This window comes from Acipenser ruthenus, chromosome 32, assembly GCF_902713425.1.
Source record: "Acipenser ruthenus chromosome 32, fAciRut3.2 maternal haplotype, whole genome shotgun sequence".
NCBI lineage: Eukaryota > Metazoa > Chordata > Actinopteri > Acipenseriformes > Acipenseridae > Acipenser > Acipenser ruthenus.
This window is the reverse complement of record NC_081220.1, coordinates 1,001,738-1,024,024: the sequence shown is the minus strand read 5'-3', so window position 1 is coordinate 1,024,024 and position 22,287 is coordinate 1,001,738. Positions and strand designations below refer to the sequence as shown.

Below are 22,287 nucleotides of genomic sequence, written 5' to 3'. Positions count from 1 at the left end.
GGATTTAAAAATGCGAACGTTCCGAGCGGCGTTAGGCGCTTCGTTAAATTAACACACCATTGCTGGCATTTGAATATAACCATATTTTAAATACTCAAATAGGACTGTATTAAAAAATATATTATGTTTTTCAAAGTAATATGTTATGTGGAATATTAAAACAATCAAATTAAATAACACATGTTTGGACACCAAAATATTTTTCTTCCTCATAACGTGTTAGAAAATGTAAACAGCAGTTGGTGAATGCCGAAGTCGATCATCCTAGCATGTTAAACGAGGGCATTTCTCCTGTAAGCTGCGTCTAGTAATAGATCGTTTATACTGTTCTCAATGGTCCGCACCCCAGCCTGAGACCACGATCCAGTGGTCGACGGAGATGTTTTTCAAGTAATATGTTATTTGGAATATTAAAACAATCAAGTTAAATAACATGTTTGGACAAAATATTTTTCAGTGACGTTAACAAGTAGTCTGTTTACAACAAAAATGCAATTTGTGTTAGGAACACTATTTTAGTCGGATTTAAAATGGAAATTAAAATGTTATTGAGTGCTGACAACAGTTTGGTATCTGCTGTTGATTTCCTTAAAACAATTTTTTATAGTAAAATAAAGAAATGTATTCTTTTTAAAAATACGTAAAATTGAACTGTCAAAAGTGGGATTTGAACCCACGCCTCCATTTAGAGACCAGAACACAAAATTCATTGGAAAGACAGTCCTTGAGTCTGGCGCCTTAGAACACTCGGCCATTCTGACCAGCTCCATTTGTTATTGTAGAAAACCGCATTATTTATTTCAGCACACACTAGGGTTCTCGTATCAAGGCCCGATTGGGTTTATTACGCACATACCAACTTGCTCCATGAATGATGTTATGACAAGTGTAAAAAAAGAAACAGATTGAAGTCAACCCAAAAAAGTAAGATTATTTATTTCAATATCGTTATAGCTATAAACGATGCATGCTTTTTACAATAGCAATTGCTATTTGACAATGATCAATAAGTAATTTTGTTGCAATACTGTATACAATGTGAACAGAATCAGACATTGCTCCGTTGTCTCGAAGAAACATCTTCAATTTGTATTTAAAAAGGACGCCCAACGTGGGGCTCGAACCCACGACCCTGAGATTAAGAGTCTCATGCTCTACCGACTGAGCTAGCCGGGCTGACTGGTGCTCGTTTCTTTCACTGTAACCAACTGAGCTATTCATTTGTCATCTTATTTGAGAAAATAGTGAATGACACAACCAAAGATTCCAAATATAATCCACTGAACTAGCTTTATTATCATAATGAAAACAGATTACACATGACCACAGTTCTCTATCAAAATTAAGTCGTAAGTGTATGGTTTCCATTGTAGCTATTTACACACACTGCTCTGTTGTCTCCCAGGGTGTTATCTAACAAAACGACATATGCTGTGCTGCCATAATTGATTACATAGACTTTCCTGCCCCGTGTTGCTTTCTTCTTAGATGTGATCTCAGGTTCTGCTGTGTTCTGCTCCCTCGATCACGTTCTGCAGCATCTCGCCTTGCTCATCACTCCCGTATGCTTTGGCGGCTTAACCGGTTGGTCTCTGTGGCGCAATCGGTTAGCGCGTTCGGCTGTTAACCGAAAGGTTGGTGGTTCAAGCCCACCCAGGGGCGATGTTTTTTGCATTTCTTAATCACATTAGAAAATGGCACTCTGATACGCTGTTATTTCATCCAATTACGATGAAGAATAAATGTGCTCTGTATTTTTAGTTCAAAATAATACAAAACAAATATCGGCTTGTTGTTTGCCGAAACCCGGGATCGAACCAGGGACCTTTAGATCTTCAGTCTAACGCTCTCCCAACTGAGCTATTTCGGCTTGACAGGACTGATGTTTCGAGATAGCATTCTTTTTGGCAATCCAGTAAACCTGTAATGAGAAACGTTCAACAGCTCGGCAACACCATAATAGAATCCGATGCCTTTACAAATGCTTTTCGAAACTGTTAAATTTTCCCCTGTGGCAGGAATGGCTGACTGGTCTGACGTCACGGCAGAAGAAGGGACCACAAAAACAAAAAGGTATTGTGCAGTGGCGCGGGCGCCGTTTTATTCAAAGCAAACAAAAATAAATAAATATTTAAACAAAAATAAACACTTGCTCGCAGAGCAGAAATAAAACAAGTAAACAAAAATAAATCTCGAACACAAAATAAATACGGTCAGGCTGAGCAACTGCCTTCACTGATCCGTACGTTTTAAATAAATGTATCTCCTCTCGCTCTCGCGTATCCTCTTAAACACTCCACCTAAAACACCCACCCTGAACTGGAGAGCTGCAGGCTTTTTATATTCAGGTGACCATCTCCCGATTAGCAACAAAATTAATCACTTAATTAATTCGGGAGATGGCCACCTTCTGCACGAGTTTTTTTCATTACACCTGGCAGAGGACGAGCACCGATCTCGCCTCTGCCAGGACATGTTTTAAAAATAAACAAAACACGGCGCTACGCCGTCATAAATATAATACAATAAAACTAAATAAATAATACAAAACACTCTGCACAGGGGCGGAGGGGGAGACCCCGATCTAAAAATAAATAAACAATGTACAGGGCTGCTCGCCCTGTTACATATCCCCCTCCTTGTGCGAAGCACACATGGCCCCAACGGCCACCTCCCCCCTCAGTCTCAAAGTCCCGGACGAGGGGGAAGAAAGTTGCTTCTGGTGGGTGGCCATGGTGGAATCTCCGGCACCCCCCAATTCTTTGTGGCCGGCAGCTCCCTCTTCTGGGGCTCCCTCCACACTCTCTCCTGCCGCGAAATTGCTGCTGGGGGAGCTGGTCTCCTGACCTTCCCCCTCCTCTTCATGGCCAGCAGTTCCCCTCCGTGGGGCTCTGACCACCCAAACTCCTGCCGCGAAAGTGCGGCTGGGGGAGCTGGTCTCCTGACCTTCCCCCTCCTCTTCATGGCCGGCAGTTCCCCTCCGTGGGGCTCCGACCACACAAACTCCTGCCGCGAAAGTGCGGCTGGGGGAGCTGGTCTCCTGACCTTCCCCCTCCTCTTCATGGCCGGCAGTTCCCCTCCGTGGGGCTCCGGCCATAACGTAGTGATCCCAGGCGAAACCGGATCCCTGGCGACCCCAGGCGAAGCCGGGTCCCTGGCGACCCCAGGCGACGGCAGCGGACCCTCGGGAGGCGACGGCAGCGGACCCTCGGGAGGCGACGGCAGCGGACCCTCGGGAGGCGACGGCAGCGGACCCTCGGGAGGCGACGGCAGCGGACCCTCGGGAGGCGACGGCAGTGGACCCTCGGGAGGCGACACAGGACCGGCAGCAAACCTAGGAGACGCAAGGGAGACACAGGCGACCCCAGGCGATGCCGACGGCGGGAGGGGAGCCCCTGGCCATGAAGGCGGCAGCAGGAGCTCCACTTCTCCCAATGGTGGTGGTGGTGGAGGTAGAGGTAGCTCCTGCTCCTCTCCTCTTGACGGTAAAGGCGGCAGGGGCTCCTCCTCTTCTGGCGGCCAAGGCGGCAGGGGCTTCTCCCCTTCTGGCGGCCAAGGCGGCAGGGGCTCCTCCCCTTCAGGCTGCCAAGGCGGCAGGGGCTCCTCCCCTTCAGGTGGCCAAGGCGGCAGGGGCTCCTCCCCTTCTGGCGGCCAAGGCGGCAGGGGCTCCTCCCCTTCTGGCGTCCAAGGCGACAGGGGCTCCTCCCCTTCAGGCGGCCAAGGCGACAGGGGCTCCTCCCCTTCAGGCGGCAGGGCTTCCTCCCCTTCAGGCTGCCAAGGCGGCAGGGCTTCCTCCCCTTCAGGCTGCCAAGGCGGCAGGGCTTCCTCCCCTTCAGGCTGCCAAGGCGGCAGGGCTTCCTCCCCTTCAGGCTGCCAAGGCGGCAGGGCTTCCTCCCCATCAGGCTGCCAAGGCGGCTCCTCCCCTTCTGGCAGCGAAGGCGGCTCCTCCCCTTCTGGCAGCGAAGGCGGCTCCTCCCCTTCTGGCAGCGAAGGCGGCTCCTCCCCTTCTGGCTGCAACAGGGAAACCAGCAGGCATGCTCCCTCTGCTGGTGGTGGTGGGAGCAACACACAGTCCTCCCATGGAGACGGAGGTGGCACCAGCAGGTACTCTCCCTCTGCTGGCGGAGGTGGGAGAGACACCCAGTCCTCCCAGGGTGGTGGAACCAGCAGGAATGCTCCCTCTGCTGGCGGAGGTGGGAGCGACTCACAGTCCTCCCACGGAGACGGAGGTGGCACCAGCAGGTATTCTCCCTCTGCTGGTGGTGGTGGGAGCGACATGTCGTCCTCCCACGGAGACGGAGGTGGCACCAGCAGGTATTCTCCCTCTGCTGGTGGTTGTGGGAGCGACACGTCGTCCTCCCACGGCGACGGAGGTGGCACCAGCAGGTATTCTCCCTCTGCTGGTGGTGGTGGGAGCGACTTACAGTCCTCCCACGGAGACGGAGGTGGCACCAGCAGGAATGCTCCCTCTGCTGGCGGAGGTGGGAGCGACTCACAGTCCTCCCATGGAGATGGAGGCGGCACCAGCAGGTATTCCCCCTCTGCTGGCAGGTACCTGGGCTGTGGACCTTCGGCCTTCCCCTTCTTGGGCCGTGGACGCACCGACTTCCCCCTCTTGGGCTGTGGACGCACCGACTCCCCCCTCTTGGGCTGTGGACGCACCGACTCCCCCCTCTTGGGCTGTGGACGCACCGACTCCCCCCTCTTGGGCTGTGGACGTTCGGGCTCCTCCCACTCAGGCGCAGGACGTTCGGGCTCCTCCCACTCAGGCGCAGGACGTTCGGGCTCCTCCCACTCAGGCGCAGGACGTTCGGGCTCCTCCCACTCAGGCGCAGGACGTTCGGGCTCCTCCCACTCAGGCGCAGGACGTTCGGGCTCCTCCCACTCAGGCGCAGGACGTTCGGGCTCCTCCCACTCAGGCGCAGGACGTTCGGGCTCCTCCCACTCCGGGTCAGTCTTCCCTCTCTGCCTCCTTCTCCTCACCTTCCGCTCTCTCCCCTCTCGCTCCTGGTAGACCCAGTCGACCATCTGGGTCATCCTCTCCATGGCCTCTATGAGCCCTGGATATCCTCTGGTGATGGCCTTTTCCTGAACTTCTGGCTCCAGCCTAACGAAGTCCAAGAGGATATCCAGGTTGCTGTCCCCCAGCAGATGTCTCCCCTCTGTTTTTAACCACAGCGGGGCGCTGGGGTCCCTCAGACAGCTCTCATACCTCTCCATCCTTCTCTGGAGAGGTGGCCTCTGTGGAGCACTTTCCCTCTGATAGTGCCTCACCTCCGTGAAGTGCAGGCACCACAAAGCTTCCTCCAACCTCTTTCCTCCCATCTTTCTTCCTCCTCTTCACTCCACACAATCAAAAAACGAAAAAAAAAATGAAAAAGATGTAGTACCGTCTTCTGCCTGCGTCCTGGAGGCGCTGCGATCCCACGCAGGACACCACGTGTGGCAGGAATGGCTGACTGGTCTGACGTCACGGCAGAAGAAGGGACCACAAAAACAAAAAGGTATTGTGCAGTGGCGCGGGCGCCGTTTTATTCAAAGCAAACAAAAATAAATAAATATTTAAACAAAAATAAACACTTGCTCGCAGAGCAGAAATAAAACAAGTAAACAAAAATAAATCTCGAACACAAAATAAATACGGTCAGGCTGAGCAACTGCCTTCACTGATCCGTACGTTTTAAATAAATGTATCTCCTCTCGCTCTCGCGTATCCTCTTAAACACTCCACCTAAAACACCCACCCTGAACTGGAGAGCTGCAGGCTTTTTATATTCAGGTGACCATCTCCTGATTAGCAACAAAATTAATCACTTAATTAATTCGGGAGATGGCCACCTTCTGCACGAGTTTTTTTCATTACACCTGGCAGAGGACGAGCACCGATCTCGCCTCTGCCAGGACATGTTTTAAAAATAAACAAAACACGGCGCTACGCCGTCATAAATATAATACAATAAAACTAAATAAATAATACAAAACACTCTGCACAGGGGCGGAGGGGGAGACCCCGATCTAAAAATAAATAAACAATGTACAGGGCTGCTCGCCCTGTTACATCCCCCAAATGCGGTTCTCAACAAATGTTATTTTTTTTTTTTTTGTATTCCTTCCAGAGTAAGTCCAAAAGGCAAACACTGGAACTGGCTGCCTGAAAGTGCAGCGCTTGAACTGCCTCAACAAACGCTTAGCTCTAAAACGTGTACATAAAAAGTCTATTAACATCTTTAACACAATCATCTGTATTCCAATAGCGGTTAATCCACAGGGTGATCAATAAAGTGACTGCTGGCTTTTTTTAAATATTAACAAGATGTTTCCAGGATTCACACGTATTCTGAACAAGCACAATAGAATATGGTAGTGAAAGGACAAGCAAATAACAGGTTTATTGGCTCTGGTCTTGTATCATCACCCTGTCTACTGTCCGTAAGAAAGTGGCATTAATAAAAACGTCATTATGCAAAGTTCCCAATGCGCAAATATGCAACATATTTAAACTTCTTCACAATCTTAAACCTTCCCAAATGAATTTAAAATACTTACTGAAAGGTTACGCACATTTTCACTATCTCATGCAAGGAAGTGTTAATATGACTTTATTACCCAACTGTGTCAATGAAGACTGGCCAACAGTAATTTCGGATTCACTTTAGTTTATTGTGCTGTATCAAATGAAACATAAAAATAAATCGCAATACAATAAATCTCTGTTTGATCGCTATACAATCAATATGTTGTGTAGGCTAAATTGTATAAATAAATGTCCGGAAACAGTCAAATTCAAACACGTTAAAAAATGAAATTGTGCGGAATAAAAAGAAACACGGCTTTGACCTCGACGTGATTTGAACACGCAACCTTCTGATCTGGAGTCAGACGCGCTACCGTTGCGCCACGAAGTCCAGGAATAATGCCTGCTTATTATGCAATGCTAGAGTGTACAGCAAGCATGCCAAACACATGGTAATGCCGACGCTGATACTAGGAAAACACTCGGTATCACCAGGGTCATGGGAAACAGCCGACTCAATACGTGTTCGTAGCCAGCAGGGCTATGAAGTTGTCGGAAGTGTGTTTGATTCTCAGCTTTAAAAGTAAAGAAAACATAAAACAATGCGATTTGCTTTTATAAATTTCATTATTTGAAACGTGGGCATAAACACAGTTGTACTGGCTGGGAATCGTCTCTGGTCAGTTACTTGGAAAGCAGCTATGCTGACCAATATATCACCAATAGGGAAAAGCTGGCAGTACTGAGTGACACAGAAGACGGATTCTTCATATTGCAAATGGCTAGGACAAGAACTCACATAAATGACATGAGTTGAAGCACAATCACTTGTAAGATACTGTACTCTTTTTTTTCGTTGTATGGCTTGTGCATTTTCTTAGTTTTAAATGTATTATCACAGGCGGTACACTTACGATTTGGAAAAAATCCAGTAGATTTGTCCAGTACACCTAGATCTCTCGAACATCTAAACGAGTCAGCCCTTAATAAAGACCGTCCGTGTTCATTTCGGCATTTATGACATTGTCTATACACAACAGCTCTTATGTAATCCTATTGGTATCGAATCGATCGCTATTAATGTGTTCCATGTTTCCAGTCAGTTTGATAGTTTTAATACTGTATTACATTCTGAATATGAATATAGCTGAATTATTAATTGTAGATAATACTTAGAATACCAGGTACATATTTAGCAATAAAAAGCAATACATGTGATTTATTTAACAGTCGTTCATTATTTTGTGTATCAGCCGCCACACAAAGCTGAGCGCAGTGCGGTATACTGTAATGATGCTCCAGTCAGTCTGCCCGGACTGCACCTGAACCAGCTTAAAAACACAAAGCCTCTAATAAGCTAATTTGTAAAAGTTAGTAAAGAATTGCGCTAATATAACGAAGCTAAATTTGAACTCCTAGCTGGAGCAACGAGAGAGGGCGAGAGGGCGGGGCAGAGAAGGAGGGGGAGACGCTGCTAGGCAACCGGCTCGTGAACATTCCACTCAGCTGAGCAGAGACCGTTAGGATTTAAAAATGCGAACGTTCCGAGCGGCGTTAGACGATTCGTTAAATTAACACACCGTTGCTGGCATTTTAATATAACCATATTTTAAATACTCAAATAGGACTTTATTAAAAAAAAAACATATTATGTTTTTCAAAGTAATATGTTATGTGGAATATTAAAATGTACTTGGCTTGATTCATGCCAAAGCTGCCCGATTTCAGCCTTGCTGAAGCACCCCAAGATCATCACCAATCCTCCACCACATTTCACAGTGGGTGCGAGACACTGTGGCTTGTAGGCCTCTCCAGGTCTCCGTCTAACCATTAGACAACCAGGTGTTGGGCAAAGCTGAAAATTGGACTCATCTGGGGGTGCTTCAGCAAGGCTGGAATCGGGCAGATTTGTCTTTGTGAAGGACTCATGAATCAAGCCAAGTACAAGGTTGTCCTGGAAGAAAACTTGCTTCCTTCTGCTCTGACAATATCAATGTGAAAGACTGGTGGAGAGCATGCCAAGACGCATGAAAGCTGTGCTTGAAAATCAGGGTTATTCCACCAAATATTGATTTCTGAACTCTTCCTAAGTTAAAACATTAGTATTGTGTTGTTTAAAAATGAATATGAACTTATTTTCTTTGCATTATTCGAGGTCTGACCACACTGCATCTTTTTTGTTATTTTGACCAGTTGTCATTTTCTGCAAATAAATGCTCTAAATGACAATATTTTTATTTGGAATTTAGGAGAAATGTTGTCAGTAGTTTATAGAATAAAACACAAATGTTCATTTTACCCAAACACATACCTATAAATAGTAAAACCAGAGAAACTGATAATTTTGCAGTGGTCTCTTCATTTTTTCCAGAGCTGTATATATATAATGTAATCCACGGGATTTCCACAACGCGATGGTTTATCATATTTTGCCAAGAATAATATTAAATATAATATTTTTAAAAATATTATAAAGATATAGTAGTATACAGTTTGAACACATTAGAAGCTGTTCAAGGACGCACATTTTAATGACTAGTCTATATGAAAACATTCTTGTGAAAAAAAAAACAACCAGCTAAAAACCATGATTTGATTTTCCTGTCTTTATTTTTAACAAAGACAGTAACGTTTGCAGACAGCGTTAGTGTTCTGGTCAGCGAGAAGTACTGAATAACTGTTTGCACTGTTCCGTGTTTGTTTTCAGCTCATTGAAAGATGACATTCTACAATGACATTTATCCACTTTACCCTCAACAAAGGACGCCCTTCATCTTCAACCTCAGCCAGCTCATACTCATTCTGGTGTTTTTAGTCCTTGCTTGCAGTTTCCTTGATATACTAACAGTCATTTCTAATGAGAAAATACTGTTTCCAGCTAAACCGACACATGCACCAAAATGTGAGTGTAACATAGATTATTCTGCTCCAGTTTCGGACTGCAAATGCATGTAATGAACTTCTCTTCCACTAGGCGCCGCTTAAAACACAAGAATCCACTGTTATTTAATATTAATAACCCGCTTTCCAAACATTACACACTTAAACGAGATAATATATCCTATCTTTATGAAACTTTCTTTTATAATACATATCATATACCACGATGCTAACAAATTTAAAAACCTTTTTATTTTTTATTTACCATTTATAAAATGTCACAAACCACTCAGACTGTGTTTTCTTCCTCCACCCTCAAAAGACAGCAGAACGGTCATCACTGATAAAGAACAGCTACAGTGAAGCAACATTCAAGACCCGCTTCACGCTCAGAAGAAAACACTGTAACTCCTCATCATGGTTAGCGAGACCAGACACTTTAGAAACACATTTCACTAGAAACAAACTATAGAAATGATCCCTGATCCCTGCTGCTCCCTCCTGGCTCCCTATATCAATAGACATCCTTCACGCTTTAATCTCTACCCTCAGAAAAGGCTGCTCTGTCTATTCAATGACCTGACCATGGAAGTACTATGTTTAACTGCTCTTGTGAAGCACTTCCTCTGCAGGACTCCTAAAGGAACAGAGTGCACCCTGTGAATTTACCATGACAGCATCAGTGATTTACCAATTTTTTTTTTTTTTTTTAAAAAGGCAACAGTTACCAGGACATCAAGGGAAATACAATGAATAGACTCGGAGCATTAAGCCATTTCAACCATGAGGTCTTGTGAACCATTCCGTGCACCCAGATACTGGCCAGCTGTAGTAATTTTACTACAGAATACTACACCTTGAAGTAAAAAAAAAAAAGTTAACCATGCCCAGTGTTAAACATGGTGGAGGTTGTGTGATGGTCCACAAGTTTCACAGCCCGGTACCAGAAGCAGACCCCAACCCGCGGCAAGTTCCTCCTTTCAATCAGCTGGTGTTCCATTAAACTCCACACTCTTTAGCCTCCCCGAGTCGGCCTGCAGCTTCAGGGAGCATTGCCTTCGCCCCTTCCACTTGCTCTTCTTATTCTACTGCCTGGTCTTTCTTCACCACATTCTGTGCCCAGATTCGTATCTCTCTCACCTCCTATAACCTTCAGCACCTCCTTGCCTTTATGACAGACCTCAGGCTATCCCTTAACCTGGCCCCTTCCTCCATCAGGAATTATCTCTCAGGTATACAGCACCAGTTCCTCCTCCGTTCCCCACCCAGCAGTCGAAGGATGCTGCCTGACCCATCAGAAAGTGTTTATATCTAATCCTTTGCTCATCTTGTGTCTCCCTCTCTACATCACCTAGCGGCCAGAGCATGCTGCCTGACCCGACGAGAAGGGAAAACTCTTCGTCCCTCTATCTTGTCCTGCTATCAGTATCTAACCTCAATGTTACTAAGCACCATTCCCAAACTCCAGCCCTCAATCTCGCCATCCCTCTCAAACTCCTCTCACTCTTAAACTCTCAAATGTCTCGCCCCTCTCAAGCCTTCTAAGCAACCGGAGAAATCATTCTTAATATCTCACTCCCAATTTTCGCCTCTCAAGCCCTCGTAGGCAACCAGTGAAATATTAGTCAAGGCCTATTTAAAATGTTCTTATGTTCTCTAGAAATGACCCTTTCAAATATAGACTTAACTTTTATTGGCAGACCGTCGGCCCCAACTGGCAAGCTCTACTTCATATGATACAATGACTGGGCAACAACGAGGTGTTCCATTAACAATACAAACTAACTTGAGACAGCCAAGTCGTTATAGCATACCTTAAGTTTGTCGTGTGATACAAAAGCAAGTTTTGGCATTTTTGCATTGTCTGCCTCGTCAAACAAGCTCGAGCCACAGCAAACAGCGCTGCTGCATTGGGACAGAGGTGGATTTTAAAGCGACTGAATCAATGAGCTAAGACTACTTTTTGAAGAAATTGAAAACATACCTGTAGTCGAAATATCTGCTATTTAGTTAATTAATTTATTTTTTGAATTTGCAAATGGCAGACTACATTGCCAATGACAATCTGAATTGCTCATATTAAGCTGCAATATAGCCTATGAGAATCACAGGCATGATTCAAGGGGAATTAGCTCAAATGGTAGAGTGCTCGCTTAGCATACGAGAAGTAGCGGGATCGATGCCCGCATTCTCCAAATAGTTTTAATGTATCTGCGTATTTAGTCCCAACGCATTATGGAGATAAATACAAAGTGTGACAATTCTTTTTAACAGAGACGCCCGCCCTACATGTGTATTTTAAAGCAAAGTCTCCTAATTTGTAATATTCCCCAGGCTGACAAACTACAGTGCGCCCTCCATCGTATGCCTTCCGAGAAGCAGAGATTTTTTATATTTTTTGTAGCAATGAAAGAATTTGTCTTATTTGGGAATAAATATAAATGGCTTGGTTTGCTTGCATTGGTTTGAATACATGTAATTGTGATTACAGACTTTCCTGCCCAGTGTTGCTTTCTTCTTAGATGTGGTCTCAGTTTCTGCTGCTCAGGTTGGTCTCTGTGGTGCAATCGGTTAGCGTGTTCGGCTGTTAACTGAAAGGTTGGTGGTTCAAGCTCACCCAGGGACGGTGCTTTATGCATTTCTTAATCACATTAGAAAATGGCACTCTGCTATGTTATTATTTCCTCCAATTACACTGAAGATGAAAATGTGTTCTGTTTTTTAGTTCAAAATAATATAAAACAAAAAAATTCTTGCTGTTTGCCGAAACCCGGGATCAAACCAGGTACCTTTAGATCTTCAGTCTAACGCTCTCCCAGCTGAGCTATTTCAGCTTGACAAGCCTCCTTTCTCGAGATAACATTCTTTTTTAGAACAGTTGTAATATAATCAAGTACATTTCTAAACAATCCGCTAGTAACATATATAATCTCAAAGCGCTATCATTTATTATTTTTATTATTTATTTCTTAGCGACGCCCTTATCCAGGGGGACTTACAATTGTTACAAGATATCACATTATACAGATATCACATTATTTTACATACAACTACCCATTTCTACAGTTGGGTTTTTACTGGAGCAATCTAGGTAAAGTACCTTGCTCAAGGGTACAGCAGCAGTGTCCCCCACTGGGGATTGAACCCACGACCCTCCGGTCAAGAGTCCAGAGCCCTAACCACTACTCCACACTGCTGTCCAATATATATCTATTTCAACTCTTATGAAAGACAAGTATCCTTGCGCATTATATCATCCATTGATTGCGAAATGTAATATTAATTAATTGTGTATAGTTCCCCTGCAAAAAAAAATAAATTGTGTATTTGTAATTAAGATATCCCTCTACGTTATAACTATTTATGAAAGATTATAAAAATCAAACACTGCTACCAACTCCTGTGTGGAATTTCAGAGAAAATTGTGCTAATAATTTAGAAGCTTTATTCCTATATTTTTAATGGTAATACTGACAATCCTTTATCAAGTTCACTGTACCTGTGTATTTGCATGGTCCAGTATAAGAATGTACGATTTTTCTGGAGTTCTTGGTCGCTCAGTTCAGCACCAGTCATCAAGGCAGAAAAACAACAGCAATAGGTACCTGGTATGGTAACTGGACCACATATCATTTATATCAACTGACTGTTTTCCTTCAAATATAATAATGCCAGTATTTGATATGTGTATACTAGAACATTCATTATATAGCACCCAAGTTCAAATCACAGCATAAGTTATAAAAATGTATTGTAATAGATAATGAAATTAGCACTGAAAGGGAGACCTATAAAGTAGTTATAATGTGAAGATCATTATTTTTATAAGCATTGATTCAAATTCGAACTTACATGGTTGAACCTTCTGGGGCGATACCAGCTTATGGATCACTTTGTATGAGTCAGGTTGAGTCTGCCATCAGCCTTTCTTCTGAACAAGGGTTCCATCTGAACCTGAAAAAAGAGCATTTGTGACAGAATAGCAAGGTTGCAGTTAAACAAAAGACTTCAATTAAACAAATAGCCTAAACACAAAATAGTCACAATGGCCAAATAAAAGGTTTCTACACAAAACAACAAGAAATCAAAAAGGGGTTCACTGGGTGAAAACAAATAAACATTACTATACAATGACAAAAGGGAGATTGTTGAAAAAGAGAGATTATCTTTTTTAAAAAAGCATGGAGTACCCATGTTCACGTTTTTTAAGTATTGCTTTCAAAACAAGATCATTTTTAAATGAAAACTAAATTAAACTTAAAAATCTAAAGTTAAATACAGTACTATAACGTTCATGGATACATAATTAAAAGTAAATGATAGAAAAACACAATGTATCCGATACTATCAATGTACAATGCACTATTCTGGTACTATAATGCAGTACCACCATGATAATACGATTGTACTTTTTATTTCTAAGAAGTATCCTGGTATCTACAGTATAATGCAACACTACACCACGGTACTATATGGTACTATTTATTTTACCATGGTACGATTTCTGTTGTCCCGGATACAAGTATTACAGCACCATTATAACGGACAAATATATTAAATATAATTGCGCTTTGGATAAAACAGTCCCTCAAACAAGTTTCTAGCTGTTGTAAATATTACATTTTTTTAACACTCAGAACTGACAAATATTGTAAAAATGTCAATCGTGTATTTTATTGATAATATTACAAAACATAGAGTTTACTATCCACGCATTTCTACAGCTGACATTTGTAATATGAACATATATTATTATTATTGGCATTTTTAAATGTTTTACTTACTATACGTACAGTACTAGTGACAATTAAAATAATAGTGTAATAAAATTCTTCCCTTCAGATGATTGTATTTCGAAATAAACCAAAAGTCTTCACGATTCAATAATCTCCCGCCGTTGAGAACGCGCAGGATTCTTGGGAGTTCTACGAGATCTGATTGGATAATTCCGTCACTTCATTCTTGGTATATAATTTATTTATTTATTTCTTAGCAGACGCCCTTATCCAGGGCGACTTACAAGATATCACATTATTTTTACATACAATTCCCCATTTATACAGTTGGGTTTTTACTGGAGCAATCTAGGTAAAGTACCTTGCTCAAGGGTACAGCAGCAGTGTCCCCACCGGGGATTGAACCCACGACCCTCCGGTCAAGAGTCCAGAGCCCTAACCACTACTCCACACTGCTGCCACTTGGTAGCTCTGCGAAATCTGATTGGCTCGCTCCTGGTCAATTCTTGGTAGTGACACGGGCTATGATTGGTCAAAGCTACCAAGATATTCCCAAAATTGCAGATCGGGTGGGAGGGAGAGCTGGCCGGGCTGGGGGGCGCACAGAAATGCACAGCTGAACAGAACACCCCCCCTCAGACATGTGCTGTCTATTCACGGGAACACACCACTGAACCAGTTAGTTCAGATGAGCGCTGGATACACAAGAAACAATCTGACAATTTCACAAATAAACCCGTTTGTGTTCAAACATATGAGAGGTGGAATGTAACAAAAATGTGAACTGCAAAAGCCGGAGCGTCAAACATCAACGACAAAGTTCAACATTTGAATTGAAATAACAGCTGTCAAATAGACAAAGCACAACACTCGAAGATAATATGCCAAATTGAAAATGCTCAACACACTAATTGAATTAATTATACATAAAATAATGAATGCACTTAAGCTCAATCTTAAATAAATTGATTACAATTCAAATTTCCAGCACGCCATCCGATTTGTGTTTAGTCTGTTCTAAATCAATACTGCGCGTTGTATTTCAGGTTAAGCGCTGTGCTTTCCATTTGCCACTTGGTCATTCTATTCCCCGGGACTGCCCCTGTCATGGCAAATCTGACATGCTAAAGAGATGCTTTGCACTGTTTCTTAAATCAAGTGGCCTCAAATAAATTGTCTACATTAATGTCTGCTTAGCCTACCTGTCAGTCTGGTGAAATTGTAAAAATGTGTAATTGACTTGTGGATGTTCACATCAGAACTCGAGCTGTCATTCTCGTCCCCTCAAACTGGCGCAGGCAACACATCTGCCTGGATTCCTGCATGATATAAATGTGTTTCTTCATTTGCGCGGCCTGCTTTTTATTATTCATTGGGGTTTGTTTACTACATGCCTCCATAGCTGAGCCTTTAATCAGACAGTCCTTGTAGGTGACAGTCCAGTTTGATCCGCACGTACTTCTGCCAAACTTAAATTCAAAGTACAATCTTCTAAATGGGTTGTAATATAATTTCAAAAGTATTTTTTATTTATTTATTTATTTATTTATTTATTTAAATTAACCTACTGATTGAAAATCAGAGGACTAATATGAAAGAGGTGCGCGCATCAATTGCAGCTAATTAGCTCCCATTAGCACCTGAACCTCTTTATAAACCCATTGCACTCTAAGGAACACCAAACTCAGCTACTGACGGTTTTGTTTTTATTATTGTTTCTTTATAACGGAGAAAGAAGTTCACGGTCGGGGCTGCCTTGGATTTAATGATGCCGTGTTGTCTTAGATTTGGGTAATTGTTGATCTTTTCTCTTCTTTAGAAACGTTCATTTTATTGTGTTTCTCACTTGCGTGTTTTTTTTTTCCAATGCAGAATAACATTGCTGTTAGCAGTGTTAGTCACTGAAGTTTGGACGCAGAACCCCCCTCTAGGTACGATAACGGTCGCTTCAGCAGAGCTGTCCTTTCAGCTTCCTGTTTATTTGCCGGTTGTGTGTTTTCAAGTATCGTTGTCTTCTGCAGGCTCGGTGAGGACAGAATGTCAAGGGAGTGTTATGATGATGATGTTGGAGAAGTCTTTTGTTGGAAAGTATTTTCGCATCAATGTGATTGGTGAGTGATCATTTTTCTTGAATGGAAAGCTTTTGATGTATAAAGCCTGTTGACTCGTAATGTAATAACCTGAATTAAGTACAGAGCACTCCCGCGCTGTATGGCAGCAACCAGGCTTTGTTTTTGTAAGATGCAGGGTATGAAAAGCTCTTGCGTTGGCTTTAAAAGCATGTTGCTGATCACACTAAATAGACCTATGCTGCTACAACCTTAGTCAGATTTGTTGACTGCAAGTGCGCAGAAATAGAAATAATTTTCTCAACGTACTTTTCCGAATGGGCGTCTAATTCTACTAATACAGTTTTAAAAGTTTCAATAAGTAGATGGAATGGGGCGGTGGGGGTGTTCACTTTGTTATATCTCTACCTTGCTTGATCATGTGTACAGTTTCTTAAAAGGCCAACTTAATTTCTTTCCATAGACAATAAGGGGGCGCTTGTGTCCCTCTCTCCAAGACTGGCCGCACAGTGTGGATATAGCTTAACCGTTGACTTCTTGGGAAATGCCAAGGTCCTTGCTTCTGTGCTGAGCTGCTTTGCTCAGAACACAGTGAGTCATCATTTTATTTCTTGTGAACTTGTTTCTAATGGTGACATGCTGGGACTAACTTTAGCCTTTGTTTCCAGAATGATGAGACCTACAAGCTGACAGTACAAATCAGTGTCTTCTCAAACAGTGCTATGACTTCAGCTTCCTCCTATGTTCAGAGCATGACATGCCGCTATTCTCCATGGGCAGAGAGGGAGATTCTGTGTGAAAGAAACTACATGGAGGTAAGGGCTGTCGGGATGTGATAATGCTGTTCAGTAGAACTTGTTGGGTTGTGTGGGTATTTAATTGTCACTGCAGAAGTGCTTCACTCATGACTAATGTGAATTCTCTTTAGGTTTCTGTGAGAAGGTGTGCCACTTATTGAGCCAAACTTTGTTCAAGATGATCCTGATTGGTCCCTTGCATACCCTGAGGTAGAGTCATGTGACTTTGCATTTGCTTCATTCATGTCCCCTTGGTCTTGTCTATTGAGGTCTACTCTACTGTCTTGTCTAGAGGAAGCAAAATCGAACGGCCCCTTAACTTTAACCTGTCTCCCAAGAGGGTGGCCATATACGAATTGTGTGACATTTAAGGCATTTGCTTTGCATGCATGTATTCTGTGATTGCTTTGATAAAAATTGATTATGGAGAAATTAACCCTTTCTTGTCAGTGTAAGCCTTGTATTTCAACCACTGAGGTAGTGGCTTCATATGTGCAGAGCTATAAATCCTTCATGATAAATGTGTCCTGATTTACTTTTTTGAGGACTGCTGCATAGGAGCAATTTAGGTGTCCTAAAGTTTGGTACACTGATGTATTAAGGTCCAGTACAAATGAATGGCTGTAAACTCTGCCTGTATCGGATCCAGACAACATGCTTTCACATAGGCTTTCGTACAAAGTTGTATTTGAGGATTTTCTCTGTTTCCCTTAGATGCCCCCTGAACCTAGAACAGTTTCAGTGATGTGTCATTAAACTTTCAACTTTCAGTTTTAGTTCCTGTTTAGTAAACATGACATCTGTTATGACAAATCCTTTAGACTGGGGATGCTTTGTGTTCAAACTCCCTAATCTAATGAGATTTTCTTCTGCTAGGCAACTGCTGCTGACAACAGCATCTGGAAAATTGTGTTCCATCTCCCAGCAAATAGAAAGACAACCATGACTGTTGCTCAGGCCATGACAAATGGCTATGGCATAAACACTACACCAACTCGAATTCTGGTTAGAGCTGCATACAACTCCACAGAAAGCCAGCCTCAGGTGGTAAGTAGTCTAGGCTTCATTGTTCTCTAGTAGAGTATATCCAGACTATGAAAGTAGACTACAGTCTTGCTTTTGTTTTAGTAAAAGTCCCCTCCTCGCCAACAGATCCAAACTGTACCAATGGCTGTGCTAAGATCAACCACCTTTTATAAGCAAAGATGGATGGTCATGATGGTGGACACTGCAGTTACATGTCCTACTGGTGAGTAAGCTTATGGACTGCTATAGTGCTCAAGAACTGTTCTAGGTTTTAGGTTGAAGTGTGAATTTTCTATACCAAGTCTATGGTGTTCCTTTCTGTCAGATGGAACGGCCTTCACAGAACAGATGATTACATGGAATGTTCCCCGTGTTCTGCCTCCTCTTGTTCCGACACCACAAATTACTACCCTTGATGTTCAAATGGGAGTTGATGGCCGCAAGCTTGACCCTGCAACGATTCATAATAGAGATTATAAACTGGATGTCGGTCCCCAGCTAATCACTGTAAGAATTCCTGTGGGAGCTGTTGGTGGATATTACAAGGTATGTAGAAGTTCAACATCTTCTAAATCCTCATTTTAAAGCTTGCTTCCTAAGAGGCTTCTGTGCTTTCAGAGCCATGTATTGGACAACACCTATGTGATCTCTTACTCTATTGAACCAATGCTGGAGCATACCTGGCAAGATGGGCCTGAGAAGACCAAGTACACAGTACTTCATCCAATAACCACTCCTTTCATGCCTCGGCCACCAGTTGTCACAAACAGTATGTAGAACTTGTCCACATGCAGTAAATCAAAGGGATTTGTTGCAGTGCTCCACTTTATAGCCTTCATTTTAACTGCATGCTTTAATTTCAGACACTGTTCCTAAAGCCAGAGTGTTCAATGTGACCCTGGGGACATTCCTGCCTGATGTGGAGCTGGTCAAAATTATAGTTGGACCTCAGACGTTAACTGTGCCAGAAGCCAACCTAAAAGGTTATAATGTCCAGGAGCATGTCTTTCCCAATGGATCCAAGACCTACACCCTCCAGGTGCCATTTGAGGACCCCAATGTGAAGCAAAAGGTAACATCCCACCTGTTCAACCATCCAATTGCCCTTTGAAAACACTTGCTTCCTGTGGACGTGTTGCTTGCTGTCTGACTTTGGGTTTAATCCTACAAACCCTTGCTCTTTCAGGTAACTCCTCCAGACACCAGAACCTACATTCTGCCCCTGACCTACTTGCTGAATATAGTGCCAGAGAATACACCCTTTACTCATCCTGCTGTAGTCGAAGCCATTCTCAAAGACATCAGTAAGTGCCTGACTATTTGTTCTACAACTACCTTTTTCTAACCAATCCAGTCCATTGCTCTGACAACTGCTCTTCCTCTTGCAGTTCCACCTACAGTAACTGGCTACTGTGATGGTGCTGCATTCTATACCATGGTAACATATGGTAACATGGGTCGCAACTGGATTCCTTTTGTGGGCTCAAGAGAACTTGGTGGAAATCTGCTTGCCCTGTACAAGTATAATGCCAACTCTACCAATTTCTGGATGACTGTCCCATACAATTCAGTTGATGCCACATATGAAGTAAGTGATGGAACTTTAAAATGAGTTTAGCTGTCTTGGGTTCTACAAATTACTGACCTGATGTATTGTCTCTGTAGGTGATCAGTTCTTCAGGCATCAGAAGCAGACTTGACTTGACCTTGAAGGATATTGGGACCATGGTTGTGGTGGCTGACTTCTCCCTGTCCTGCAGTTTCCCTACAAAGATGATTGGTAACTCTCCTGCAAACAAAGCATTCTTTAGAATAGCTGCTTTTGAGATTGGCACAAGGCTGCATGAAGTGATATTGGAGCTATAATCTGATTCCTTAACCCGGCTCCAAATGCTGCGTTTCAGATTGCTTCACCAATGGAACTATGGCAGCTCTTGCTGTGAAAGTGGAATCTGTCCCCAGCTTGTCTCCAAGTCAACTAACTTTAAGGGATCCAAGTTGCCGGCCTCTTCAGTCTGATGCTATCAATGCTGTTTTCTACTTCAATGTCAACTCCTGTGGCACAACTAGAAGGGTTGGTATTGACCACATTTAAAACCATATTTTGAGGAGGTTCAACATATTGACAAGGTGGCCACAACACCCCTGGATCAATCTGTGGAGCCATGGTGACCTGTGTTTCTATCCGCTGAATTAGTTACATGAATTGTGGACATCTGAAGACTGCCACCTTTGTATTGAACTGCTTGTCCAGTTGACAAAGGTGTTGACACTTGACATGGCTATTGGTTATGGCATTGCATGTGCTGCCTATAGACCTTTTGGGTCAATTGCAGTGAACTGGAAGGAGCGTACTTACTGGGGATAATCCCGTGGTGAGGCTGGGACTAAACTAATACATGAGTTAATACCAATTGCAGCTCGAGTCACCAGCTGTGTATTTGCAACAAATCCAAAATAACTGCTGTTGCCCTCCTAGAGGTTACTAAAACAATACCATATTAGTCTAGCAGTTTCTGTAGACAGACTTGTGGTATCATACTAACTGTAACAATCATGAGGTCCCCAAAAAAAGTGTTCAATTATGAAATTGCAGTATTCATTACCAATTTTTTTTTTAAATTGTGAAATTTGTACTATGTTAGTACACAGCTGGGGATGATCCCGAGTACCATATTAGCTAGTCTGCAACTTGGTATGCAGCTCCATACTAAATCTACAAGTTCATTGCAACCTGGGTCTTTGATTTCTCTTCCAGTTTGACAACAACCTCCTGACTTATGAGAATGAAGTGCTGTTCACATCTTACAGGTAAGGATTGCAATCAAATTGAGTATCCTTGTGGTTGAGGCTGAAACTCTGCTAACCCCATCTCCTCTTTCCAGGTTGAGAGTTGCCTGTCACTATCTGGTCAATGACACCAAGGTAGTGCAGTTCTTGTACCAGAATAATCCTGCACCTGTAGTCCAGCCTGGCTTGGGGGACCTTGCAGTCATCATGCGGCTTGCATTGGGTAGGACTTGGCAATTGAAATAATATAGATGCTCTAATAGCGTGTTTCCACCTATAAAATTCTCCCTTGCATCTTTGCAGATTCAACCTACAACGACTTCTATGGAGCTCAGGATTACCCTGTTGTGAAGTACTTGCGAAGACCCTTGTATTTTGAGGTAGAGCTCCTGTACAGCAGGGATCCACAGGCTGAATTGTTTTTGGAGAACTGCTGGGCAACCTATTCTGCTGACAGGAATAGCTCTCCAAAGTGGGATGTTGTTGTGGACAGGTAAGATGCTGGAATATGATATTGCTGCTACAAAAACCTAGGAATTGGAGTTGTGGCTGATGTGCTCCTTACCTACTTTCTCTTTCTAGCTGTGAGAACTCTGCAGATGAGTACTTGACCATCTTTCACCCAGTCTCCAGCAATGCAAGAGTGCTGTTCCCTTCCCATCTGAAGAGGTTTGAAGTGAAAATGTTTTCTTTCACAAGCGGCCGGGATGCACTGAAAGGACAGGTAAAGTGGAGTGTTGGGATGGGGGTCTTGTACCACAATGCATGGTATGGATTGCTTTGCAAGCAGCAAATGGTTACTGTGCTCAAATCTTTAGTGAGTTGGAATGAAGACATATAACTGTACTTTTGCAAGAAACACTTACTATGATGCAATATATTTGTTTTTCAATTCAGTAATCCTCATTGGATGATGGTCCTGCCTGATCTATTGATGCTAGTTTTTCTTGACAAGGTGTGCTGTCTTTCAGATTTACTTCCACTGCAGTGTTGTGATATGTGATTCAAACCGGCCATCAGACAGCCTCTGTAGCAGACGGTGCATTCCAGGGAAACAGAGGCTTGGTAAGAGCTCTGTCTGTTGGCGGGAGGGGGGGGGACATTTTGCATGCATTTTTGTCCATTTGTTTTGATGGACTCCTCCTAATTCCTCCTGTAGGTCGCAGTGCTGAAGGGATGGATGGTGGTGCAGTAAAAACATTTGTGTCTTCTGGCCCAATTGAGCTGAAGAGAGATGGATCCCTTCACTTTATGCCTAGAAGCGGTAATATGCATGATGAGAACACAACTGCAGTTCAAGTAAAATATATAACTATCTCTTTATATTCCTCTAACTATTTCTTTCTTCTCTTGCAGGCCAATTCAATGTGTGGTCCCTTCTGGGAGCTGCAATGGGTGTGTGTTCAGTGGTTGTCTTTGTAGCTGGAGTTGTATATTTTTGGAAAATGCCAAAAAGTGTGTATTGATAAATAAAA

The 22,287-nt window shown here is 43.1% G+C and overlaps 2 long non-coding RNA genes and 6 other non-coding genes across 8 annotated transcripts; 3 read left to right on the top strand and 5 right to left on the bottom strand.

Annotated features, from left to right (window-relative positions):
- Positions 1-652: 652 nt before the first annotated feature.
- trnal-caa (transfer RNA leucine (anticodon CAA)) lies at positions 653-761 on the bottom strand. Its single transcript has 2 exons — positions 724-761; positions 653-698 (listed from the first exon to the last, which is right to left on the bottom strand). It is a non-coding gene; the product is annotated as a tRNA-Leu (tRNA).
- A 342-nt stretch (positions 762-1,103) lies between these two features.
- Positions 1,104-1,176, bottom strand: trnak-cuu (transfer RNA lysine (anticodon CUU)). Its single transcript has one exon. It is a non-coding gene; the product is annotated as a tRNA-Lys (tRNA).
- Positions 1,177-1,588: 412 nt separating this feature from the next.
- trnan-guu (transfer RNA asparagine (anticodon GUU)) lies at positions 1,589-1,662 on the top strand. Its single transcript has one exon. It is a non-coding gene; the product is annotated as a tRNA-Asn (tRNA).
- Positions 1,663-1,797: 135 nt separating this feature from the next.
- On the bottom strand, positions 1,798-1,870 carry trnaf-gaa (transfer RNA phenylalanine (anticodon GAA)). Its single transcript has one exon. It is a non-coding gene; the product is annotated as a tRNA-Phe (tRNA).
- Positions 1,871-6,833: 4,963 nt separating this feature from the next.
- Positions 6,834-6,905, bottom strand: trnaw-cca (transfer RNA tryptophan (anticodon CCA)). The gene has a single exon. It is a non-coding gene; the product is annotated as a tRNA-Trp (tRNA).
- A 2,773-nt stretch (positions 6,906-9,678) lies between these two features.
- Positions 9,679-9,888, bottom strand: LOC117965306 (small nucleolar RNA U3). Its single transcript, XR_004661429.2, has one exon. It is a non-coding gene; the product is annotated as a small nucleolar RNA U3 (small nucleolar RNA).
- A 9,805-nt stretch (positions 9,889-19,693) lies between these two features.
- LOC131703245 (uncharacterized) lies at positions 19,694-20,825 on the top strand. The gene is made up of 3 exons (XR_009309736.1): positions 19,694-19,802; positions 19,927-20,096; positions 20,781-20,825. It is a non-coding gene; the product is annotated as an uncharacterized LOC131703245 (long non-coding RNA).
- A 961-nt stretch (positions 20,826-21,786) lies between these two features.
- On the top strand, positions 21,787-22,287 carry LOC131696844 (uncharacterized). The gene is made up of 3 exons (XR_009309742.1): positions 21,787-21,877; positions 21,972-22,076; positions 22,169-22,287. It is a non-coding gene; the product is annotated as an uncharacterized LOC131696844 (long non-coding RNA).